The following is a 10,129-nucleotide window of genomic DNA, read 5'->3' on the forward strand; positions in this document are numbered from 1 at the left end:
GCTCACTTTACATTGCAGTAACAAAATTCTTCAAGCTGATTGATTGTATTGAAAAGCTTCTGTTAGTTTACAATTCTGGATGATTAAGGACATTCATTGCGCTGCTAACAGTACAGCTGTAGGGTGACCATCACATCATGACTCACACTACAATGGTGACAGAAGGTACAGATTCCAAACAATGACCTGGCAGAGCGGGGAGTCAAAGAGGCTTGAGAGGGGAAAGCTTTCCCTTTTATAACAATCCTTCTGGGAGACAAATTCAGAGTCCCATCAGAAATGTCTAATTCTTCCTATGACCAGTACCTGTGTGACATAAAAATCTTTCACTAGGATCCAGCTCAAAAAGCTCTTAATACTACCTCCTTTCAATTCAAGTTTCCAATAGATGAACCTTGGGAGATACAACAGATTCTTATCCAGATTGCAGTATGAGTAGATCATCTAATCTGTCTGTATTTGTTTCCCCACCTATAAAATGAGTCTATAAAATCTATTTCATTGGACTATTAAGCTAATTAAAATTACCTAACACTGTCAGTGCTCCAAAATTGTTAACTCATGACATGTTATTGAATGTAGTAAATTTGGGTCCAAATCTACTACATCTTTCAAAGGGCTAAAGGAATTTCTAGCTGATAGGACAGTATAGGTAATTTTCATTCTTTTTTTAACTCAACTGTGTATATTATCTCTTAAAACTGAATGTGACCTGGGAGTTTTCATTCTTACCTACATGTCTCTCATAGCTCATAGTCTGATGTGTATGTTGGGTTATCCACAAATGTGATGTTGTTGGCAATATAGCTGCTGTAAAGTCTTAGTATGATAAATTGTCAACAATTCAAAGAATGATTATTCTGGCATGCTTTTGAAAATTTGAGTGGCTTTATGACTTCCTGTCAGTAAATATAAAGTTCAAAAAATTTCAATTTCTTTTCATATGTACTTGTGATCACTAAGTTTTAGTGCAGTGTAAATATCTCTCATAGAGAAGTACAAAGTAAATAAGAGAGAATACTCTTTAATGATATTGATTTCATTTTCAGATACTACAATTAATTATTCATTAAAGTAAGTCTTCTTTTAATGTAGGTACAACTAAGATAATAGCAAGAAATTAAAACTTGAGAGGCTTAGTTTATAAAACCAAAGAATAGGGTCAAGGCCTTAAATTTACTGAGAATGTTAAGTCATTTTCTGCAAACAAGCTGTTCTACTTCTAAAAACGTTCAATTAAAAAAGTAAGGTACAAAGGCCTGTGAGATAGCTCAGTGGACTAAGCACCAGGCCCCACAGGGGCCAGGACTAGATTTCTGGCACCACGTGTCATGCTGGCTCTATCCCCAGGTGTGTTTAACCCGCAACAGAGTCCGGATGTGGTGGTACAGTGGCGCATGCCTATAATTCCAGCACTGAAGAAGCTGAAAACAGGAGGATAATTATGAGTTGGCGCTGCGTAGGGAGGCCCTGCACACACACACAAAAGAAAGTAAGGTACAAATTATGCATCTATTAACCTAACTTCCTTACAACTTGTCGTGGGAATTGGCATGCAGCTTTGTACCCACTTTGGATAGTGCATGCAAATGTGACCATCACGACGTGGCTCACTTGTCGTTTTCCACGCTGTGAAGACAGCAGAAAAGAAATGAAGCCTAGATCCAGTGGCCAGCGTGGGACTCGAACAACAAAACCTCCCCCCGAATATGAAAGAGATAACACAAAAAGATAGTGCCATTTGTGAATATTCATATACTTTATAAAATACATGACACACATTTTGAATTTTGATCCTATTGTTGATCATTCATGTTTTATAGAAAGAAAATGAAATTCAGGATAGGCCTCCAATGATTCATGCAGTAAATTTGGGAGTTGAGATGTAAATTCATTTTCTGCATGATAATTCCCACCTAAAGGACATTCAGTTTTCTGTTGTGCAGTTGTACTAGTTTTCCTCAAATATATTATTTTTTAGCATTCTTTTTGGTAACCATTCAGAAAAAAACTATTATCTTCCTCCACCATAAATAATTTTGGCACAGCTTTACCAAAAAATCTCAATTGCTGTTTGCTTATTTGTATAAATGGAGATGTTAATTTCTGGAATAAACCCCAGAGTATACAATGTGAGACACATTGAGTACTGTTTTCATGTATAGTCATTTGAGACATTAACCCAGGTATATAAGAATTCCTCTTTCTGCAGAAAACCTCAGCCCAAGTGGAGCACTACTTGCTGTTGCTGACAGGACATCGCTTCCTTAGGTTAAATAAGTCTCTTTGATTTGCATGTCATCAAGCAAAAACATCAGTATTACAGAATATTTTTTACCAGCAAAGTACCAAAAACACCCAGTGTTCCCAAAGAAATAGATTGATCGCTCATGTCCTTTATGCCATAGCTGCAATTCACGGGTACTATACTTGTAGCTTTCCTTGTGGGAATTTTAGACAAAGATACAGCACTAGTTTATTTTTTTTCATTTTGCTTAGAATTTAACAATGCCAGGTAGTAACAGGTGCTCCTAATTCTCATGAGAATTCATATAATTCTTTGTCTAAATTTATTGGAATATAATATATTCATTGAGAATATATTTTATTGCTACTAACAGTAAAATAAATTATTTTCAAACTACCACAAATTTGTCACCAGGATGTTGGACTGTTGCAAAGATTTTATGCAATAGACATTTAGTCTGATTTTACAAATAAACATGTGACTTATCTGGGTACACTGAAGTCTAATATTTCAAATAAAATATGACTAAATAATATTTTCTTTCATTTTTAAATATATTTTATTGTAGCTATTACAATAGATAAAAATGAGTCTATTTTAAAGACTCTACTATAATAAACAAAATACTGCTTTCAGGATGTTTCTTCCTTAATTAAGATTCAACAGCTAAAATACTTCTTGAAATAAATTAGTGTAAGTTTCTGCTTACACCTTCTGCTAATAATTCAGTGATTGATCTGTGCTATAGGTCTTTCTCTTGTCTATTTTCTTGAGATTGCAAATTTGACACAGTGAGGCATTTTATGCAAAGAATATGGATCAAAAAATTTACTTCTGTCAAATTTATGTTGAAATTTGGAAAATAAAGTATATATAATCAAGAACTCTGGCTCCCAGACAGTCAAGAACTTGCTCTTCACTTTTTACCAATTGGACCTTGACTGGGTTCCTTACCCTCTATAAACCACGACTTCATCATCCTAGTACAACTTTATAAGTATTGCCAAGACTAAGACATAAACCCCTTGCAGCAGTGGCATGCACACAGTAAGCACTCAATAAATCTTAGCTGTTGCCATGGATCATATTTTATCAACAGTCCTGTCAAATGTTAGTAATGCAATTTTAATTTATGGATAAAGGTATTGCTGAGTGAGTTAATATTGTGTTCAAAGAAAAATTAATAAGAAGAGAACAAAAGAGTATGTAGACATTGTTGCACAAAATATGGATCAAACATGCTGTGTGAAATGAAATGGTTGTGTTGCTACCTAGATTCAAAATCTATGGTCTAACTTGAGTAGTAAAACACCTTCAAAGTTTCTTATATGGACATAAGTGTAATCAGTATCTCTTTGTGCTGACTTTTCAATTACAGACAGAAAATGTTAAAAATAGAAAGCTGCTTCTTCAAGTAAAATACTAGTTGAATTTTACAGCTTGAAGACAAAGGTTAAAACACCTTAAGAAAGAAATGTAACCAATCATAACTTTCCACTTTCTCACTTGCTGATCAAAGGTTATAAGAAATACAGTGAATACAAAACAGCAAATACCATTCATGTACTTTGGTCAAAGCATACTATCTAATCTTTAAAATCAACAACCTGGAATAAAGTTCCCAAGGCCAGCATCTACATATTTTATCTATATTTGACCATTGTGTTGCTGTAAAGAAATACCACATGGTATAAGATCTTGCAGAATGCTAAAGACCCAAAAGTTGTAAGTGGCATGTACTGAGGCTCCTGTGAGGCAGTACACATGTGGTAAACAAATCCAAATCAAAGTTTGTGTCCTCAGAAGTACAATTCATATATCAACATATTCCTGAAAGGAAGAAATATGCTCTCATCTTAGTAATTAAGTGGAAAACCAAGAACCAGAGAAGCAAATTAACTGGAAACTCAGGCTGGAAGGATTCCAGCAGGTAGAAATAAGGAATAAAAAGCCAAGGATTGGTAGGAAGCAAACAAATGGTTAATGATGTGTGCATTGGTAGAAGGCCTGTTTTGGGACTAATCTCACAAGCATCTTTCATCTTACTCTTACGTGTTTGTGCCAAACAGGTGTGTGTAGATCTGAATAGTAAAGGGTTCCATAGTAATTTAAGGGGCTGGGAAATTAAAATAGTAAGTTTCTAAGGGAAAAGCTATGTAGCCAAAATAAAATTTGGACACTTTTACTCATTGAGGGTAACAGGGGACCATAATTATTCCTTGAACAGTTCAGAATGATTATTTTGATGCAGCATATTTGTGACATCTAGTTGATTAACAGTTACATGGGTATTTAGAAGAGCAAATAGTTACGGATCTAGGTTTCTGTACTAAAACTGTTTTGATTTATTACTATAGATGTATTTGAATTCATAGTTATTATTGTTTCCAAGTAGATTCACACATCTTGACTAGGATGGACAAAAGATGGATGTGGACCATCAAAAATATTTGACTGATAAAGATTTTTCTGACTCTTAAAAAGAGAGATGCATATTTTGCAGCACTTTTTATATTCACTCATATCTATGGAAATCCTCATCATTCCAGAAGAATTAAGCATCTGACACTATTTAAAAACCTATATTTAAGGGAGGACTGGGGCCGGGGAGATAGCCCAATAGGATAAGTGCTTGCCTGGCAAGCACAAGGACCTAAGTTCAATCCCCAGTGCTGTAAAAATAAATAAATAAATAATAAGGGAGGACAATAAATAGAATGTATATGGTCAAAGTAAGTTACATGCATGGATAAAAATGTAACAGTGAAATCAAATAGTTTGTGTAATTAAGTTACTCTGATAAAGATATAATTAAGTTCAATAAAGATGCTATATTTTCCACATATATGTTTCAGATTTTCTTCTCTATATGCATATTTTAGGCTTGAATCTAAACATTAATATTTGTAAAGTTTTTATGCAATAAATCAGGATCACCAGAAAACCTTATTAAAATATGGACTTAAATCATAACATGGATCCTTCCAGTGACCTATAGGAAGTGAAACTCAAAAATCTTTACACTAAATAAGCATCTAACATGACCCAGATGTACACTCTGAAGGCCTGGAACTGATTGCTATGGGAAATAGACAGAAGATTCACTATAAGAACTGTTCATTAAAGGGCTGTTATTTAACCCACTACCTTAAAAAAATTATATAAATAGTAGCACAACATAGTCGGTAAAAATAACAGAACTATGGTCATTAGGCATAAATACCATGTAGCTTAAGATCTCTATAAATGTAGGCAAGTTTTGTAACCTCTCTCACCATTGGCACAGAGGGGTTAAGATTGCTCTCCATAGGTCATTGCATGCATATTTCTAGCAATGGCCTTATAACACTCTGCCACTAGGATTAATTCTTAGAATTCTCAAATTAGGGCTGGCCAGAGAGCTCAGCGAATTAAAGCTCCTGCTTAGGCACAAGCAGGGGTCAGGGGTTCAATCCCTGGCGTGCCGTGCCAGCCTCTCCCCCAGGGCTCGCTGAGATGGTGAATGAGACTGGGCGTGGTGATGCAGGCCTGTAATCCCAGGGATTGGGAGGCTGAAAAACAGGAAGGATCACTACAAATCCAATCTGTGCAGTGAGACCCTGGAGATCCTTTACTAAATACTTAGAATTCTAAAATTAAAATGGGATACAGGTAAACTATTGTACCACAATTTTCAGTAGTTACACATATCAATTTTCAGTAGTTACACATAAATACTTACTGCTACTGATGCAAGCACAATGCAAGCGTTATTTTAAACGCTTGCATTGTGCTTCCAAGAATTAGGAAGTGGAAAGAATTTAACAAAATATGGACTGGATATTAAATCAGAAAAGTGATTGTAGAAAAAATCAGATTTGCATATGCTGAATGAATATTCATTAATTTACAGTGGAAGAAAAGAAACAAACTCACAAATTGTTTTGCATAGTAACATCTGGATACTTAAGATGTAAAAGAAACCTGCCAATTTCGAAGTCTCCATGGTGATCTTAATATGAATATAAAATTTTGCACTTCAAAAATACCCTGAAAAACGATTTTTTAAAATAACTCCTTTAAATATTTTAAAATCATCATTTGGTATTTCTTTATTACACCTTGATCAAGCTAGTTAAATCCATCCTGACACAGAAGAATTAAGATAGCCATCATATGCTTTAGCAGTTTCTCTAGATTGAAAAGCTTCACATATCTTCAGGAGAAGTACTAACAGCTATGTGATAATCCTGCTAACATGAAAATACAAGTATATAGATATCCAAAAGAAGCTTGCAAGGCCAGAAAGTATATTATTTGTAAATGAAAAATTGGCACCAGCTAATCATGGCAAATACGTGCTTACTATCATACTTCCCCTGGCATCAGGGCATCAGTAAATTTTTTTTCTGAAGTCTAGGAGGCCACTTTAAGATAACACAAAATTCAAAGCTGAACCTCCACTTTGGTGGCTCATCAACCTGAAAAGTAATTATAAGTACAACCATATATATATGAATATATAAATATAACACTATATATATGAATATATCTCTATCTATATATCTATCTATCTATCTATCTATCTATCTATCTATCTATCCATCTAAATGAAATCATGTTCCTGTAACTTGATAGTACATGGTTAGGTTTTCATAGACACAGGTAACATGATGAAGAATGTCCATGCAGATTTTAAGGAAACAGTCCTGATTGACTCTCATGAAAGTTGACAAGTGTGTGTAATTGTCATTCTCAGAGTCTTTCATACTTTTTACCAGAAATTCAGACTCATTTTCTTAATTCAAATAAGAGTGTTTTACAAAGATTTACTGTGGGTTTTTTTACTTTCCATTACTTATATAAATAAGACTTATTCACAAAAAGCACATGCATACAGCATGAATTGAGGTACCCAATTTCCCATCTTGTATATGGTTTAAATAATTTGTTGTACCACTGTACTAACAGATGTTAAAATATTGTGTCTCAAAAGAAAGAAAAATTCATATTCTATTGTATTATTTTGCTCTGAATATTAATTAATATGTAATAATTTGATGTGTTAAGTTAAATATAAATTGTGAAATTGAAACCAGAAGTACTAATACCCTACACAATAACTTGGTATTAAGTTTTTAATATTGATATTTAATATGTATATTATCTTAGTTACTTTTATCATCACTGAGACAGAACACCCAATGCCTAAAATTAAGGGAGGAATGGTTGATTTAGTTCCCATTTCTTAGAAGCCTCAGTATGTAATTCACTGGTTCCAAGGCAAGGTATCTTGGTGGAGGAGCACAGTTCATGGCGGGGTAGATGTAGCAAAGTTTAGGGACATTAACAATATCCTTCTGGCCCTTTAATATATATGTAGGCTGCTGGGATTAGGGCAATGCCAAAACAATGAATGGACCAATGTAGTAACTCACACACCTAATCCCAGCATCACAAACTCTAGATCCAGACACTTCTGAATAAACCCCATCCATGACAACATGAAATCTCACAATATTCTGTGTGCCAGTCCTTTCATGGCCTCTTAGAATATATACAGATATATTCTATATTTCTATCTAATATGAGCAATAAAGACCTTATCATGAAATATATATTCTGCTGGGAGAAATAAGAACAAAAGAAACTAAATAAATTGAAAGATCAATCTACATAGAGTTCAGTGGCTGAATGAAACAGCACAGTGGGGTGGAAAGTACTATGATAAAATGAATTTTCATCCACAACTTTAAACTCTGCATACTCTTCCAGCTCTTTCCTGGGCCTGAGAGCATTTCATTGGATACAAAGTGCCAGGGCCTGTCCAGTTTAATCAGACATCTTTTCCACATTTACCTGATGGGAGGCAGCAGGGGGAGCATAGCCATAGTTTACAGTTTCAATACTTTGTAAGGTTCAATGAATTGTATTTGAAGAGTTGACACATCAAACAAGATGATTCATGTTTGTTCTTGCAAACTCAACAATTTATATTCCCAAAAATCTCAGCAGAAATATATACTCCTTAATAAATTGGACTGATTTTCAACAAGGAAGAAGCCTTCTCAAGAAGTAATTTACATTGTCAACTAATTTTCAAACTGATGAACTGGTTCACAATTATGAGCAGTTTAGTTTTTTGAGCAATAATTGAGCAAAATGTCTCATAAGTATGCCATAAGAGATTGACTTTGGAGACACAGTGGAAAAACCTTCCTCCTGAGAGAAGAAACAAACTGCTTCATCTACTTCTTGTCAAAAAACAAGAGAAGAAAAACTAGAATTTAGATAAAAGATACTATGATACAGCTCAGTTACATTAAATATTTCTGTAAAATATAAGCTAAAGTTAGAAGGATAAAGAAGATCATATAGTAAGATGGCAATGAGTCTATATTTAATTGTTAAGTAAAAAGTTTTAAAAAGGAGTCTAACTAGGAAGGACTAGAGAAACTGTAATCTGATGTGAGTACAAAATTAAAGGCACAAATATGGTCCTCTTACTGTAATTAAGGAAAGAAAATCCAAACAGACTCAAAGGTTAATATTATGAAGTAAAGTCACATGGAGAGAAAACATTCTCTCAGGCTTTCATAGAGTGCAAATTGGTCAAGCAATGGCCATGACTCAACCACATGGCTGACACTGACAAAGAATCTACAAACTGCAGTACAAGGTTTCAGGGTAAATCCTGAGGGGATTTGATTGACCTTGGCAGATACAAAAATTACATTTCTTGTTATATAGGTCTTGCTTTATCTTGGTTTCAACCATCCAGCAGAAAAGTATAAAATTGAAGTATAAAAAGGAAAGCCATATTAATAGGCTGAGCTATGAAAGGCTCAAGTCAACAACTTCTGACATTGCTAGTCCTACAGATAACCCACAACTATTATGGACTACTGGACTATATTGGATTATTTTTCTGAATTCAAGCACCTACAATATTTAAATGACAATGGAATACCCATCTCTGACAAAACTAAATAAAAAGGGGGATACAAATAAAGAACCCGTGTGTATCTGTGTATGCAAAATAGGATAGATATACAGCTACTTTCTCTTAATTCAATGAAAAGAAAGATTTGTACTACTATTGTTTGTGGACAGGATATCATGTCTGCATCTTGTACTATGAATAACCACTAAGAAGGCAAGAATATGCAATGTATTAATTATTGAAACTGTCCTACTAATTGGTTTTGAAACTATCTCATTGCTATTTGTTTCTCAATAAAATTATTTTAAAAAAAATTTGGACTATATTAAATACCCAACAACTTCCTCACATAATGAGAAAATGAAAAATTAAAGTTAGGTAAGTAGCCCTCACACAAGGAGTGTATAAAATCTAACTGGAGATACAAAATACACAAATGTGAAACAATAGAAAATGTCATAACCATGCAAATAAAGTATTGATTACAAGAAACTCTGTATTGGAGAGCAATACCAGCAACTAAGAGCATCCTTTAAGCTAAAGAACTTTGGAGAAGAAATAGTACTTACTTGGCATTTTCATGATTCTTCAAAAATTGCACAGTCTTATTTCACAACCAAACTGACATCTCTCATGTTTCTCTAAAAATAAGACTCAGTGCCCCTCCTTCTCATTTAGAAAATTGTCAGAAGTGAGTTTTTGTTCTGTCTGCACTTGTCAAATCCTTATCCTTTCGATGATCTATTTTTTAGGTCACCCTCAGAACAATCCCTCACCCTCTCTGACCCTTCCATCTAAGATTCCCAGAGACCAATTATGTAATACAGTTTCCTATGCAGGGGTCAGTTTAGGGTATAAGCTTGTGGCTGAAATACCCATCTCTGACAAAACTAAACAAAAAAGGGGATACAAATGAAGGGCCAGTTTGTATCTGTATATAAAAAATAGTTAGGATGGAT

The sequence above is a fragment of the Octodon degus genome, unplaced genomic scaffold (assembly GCF_000260255.1).
Source record: "Octodon degus isolate 3935 unplaced genomic scaffold, OctDeg1.0 scaffold00051, whole genome shotgun sequence".
Taxonomy (NCBI): Eukaryota; Metazoa; Chordata; class Mammalia; order Rodentia; family Octodontidae; genus Octodon; species Octodon degus.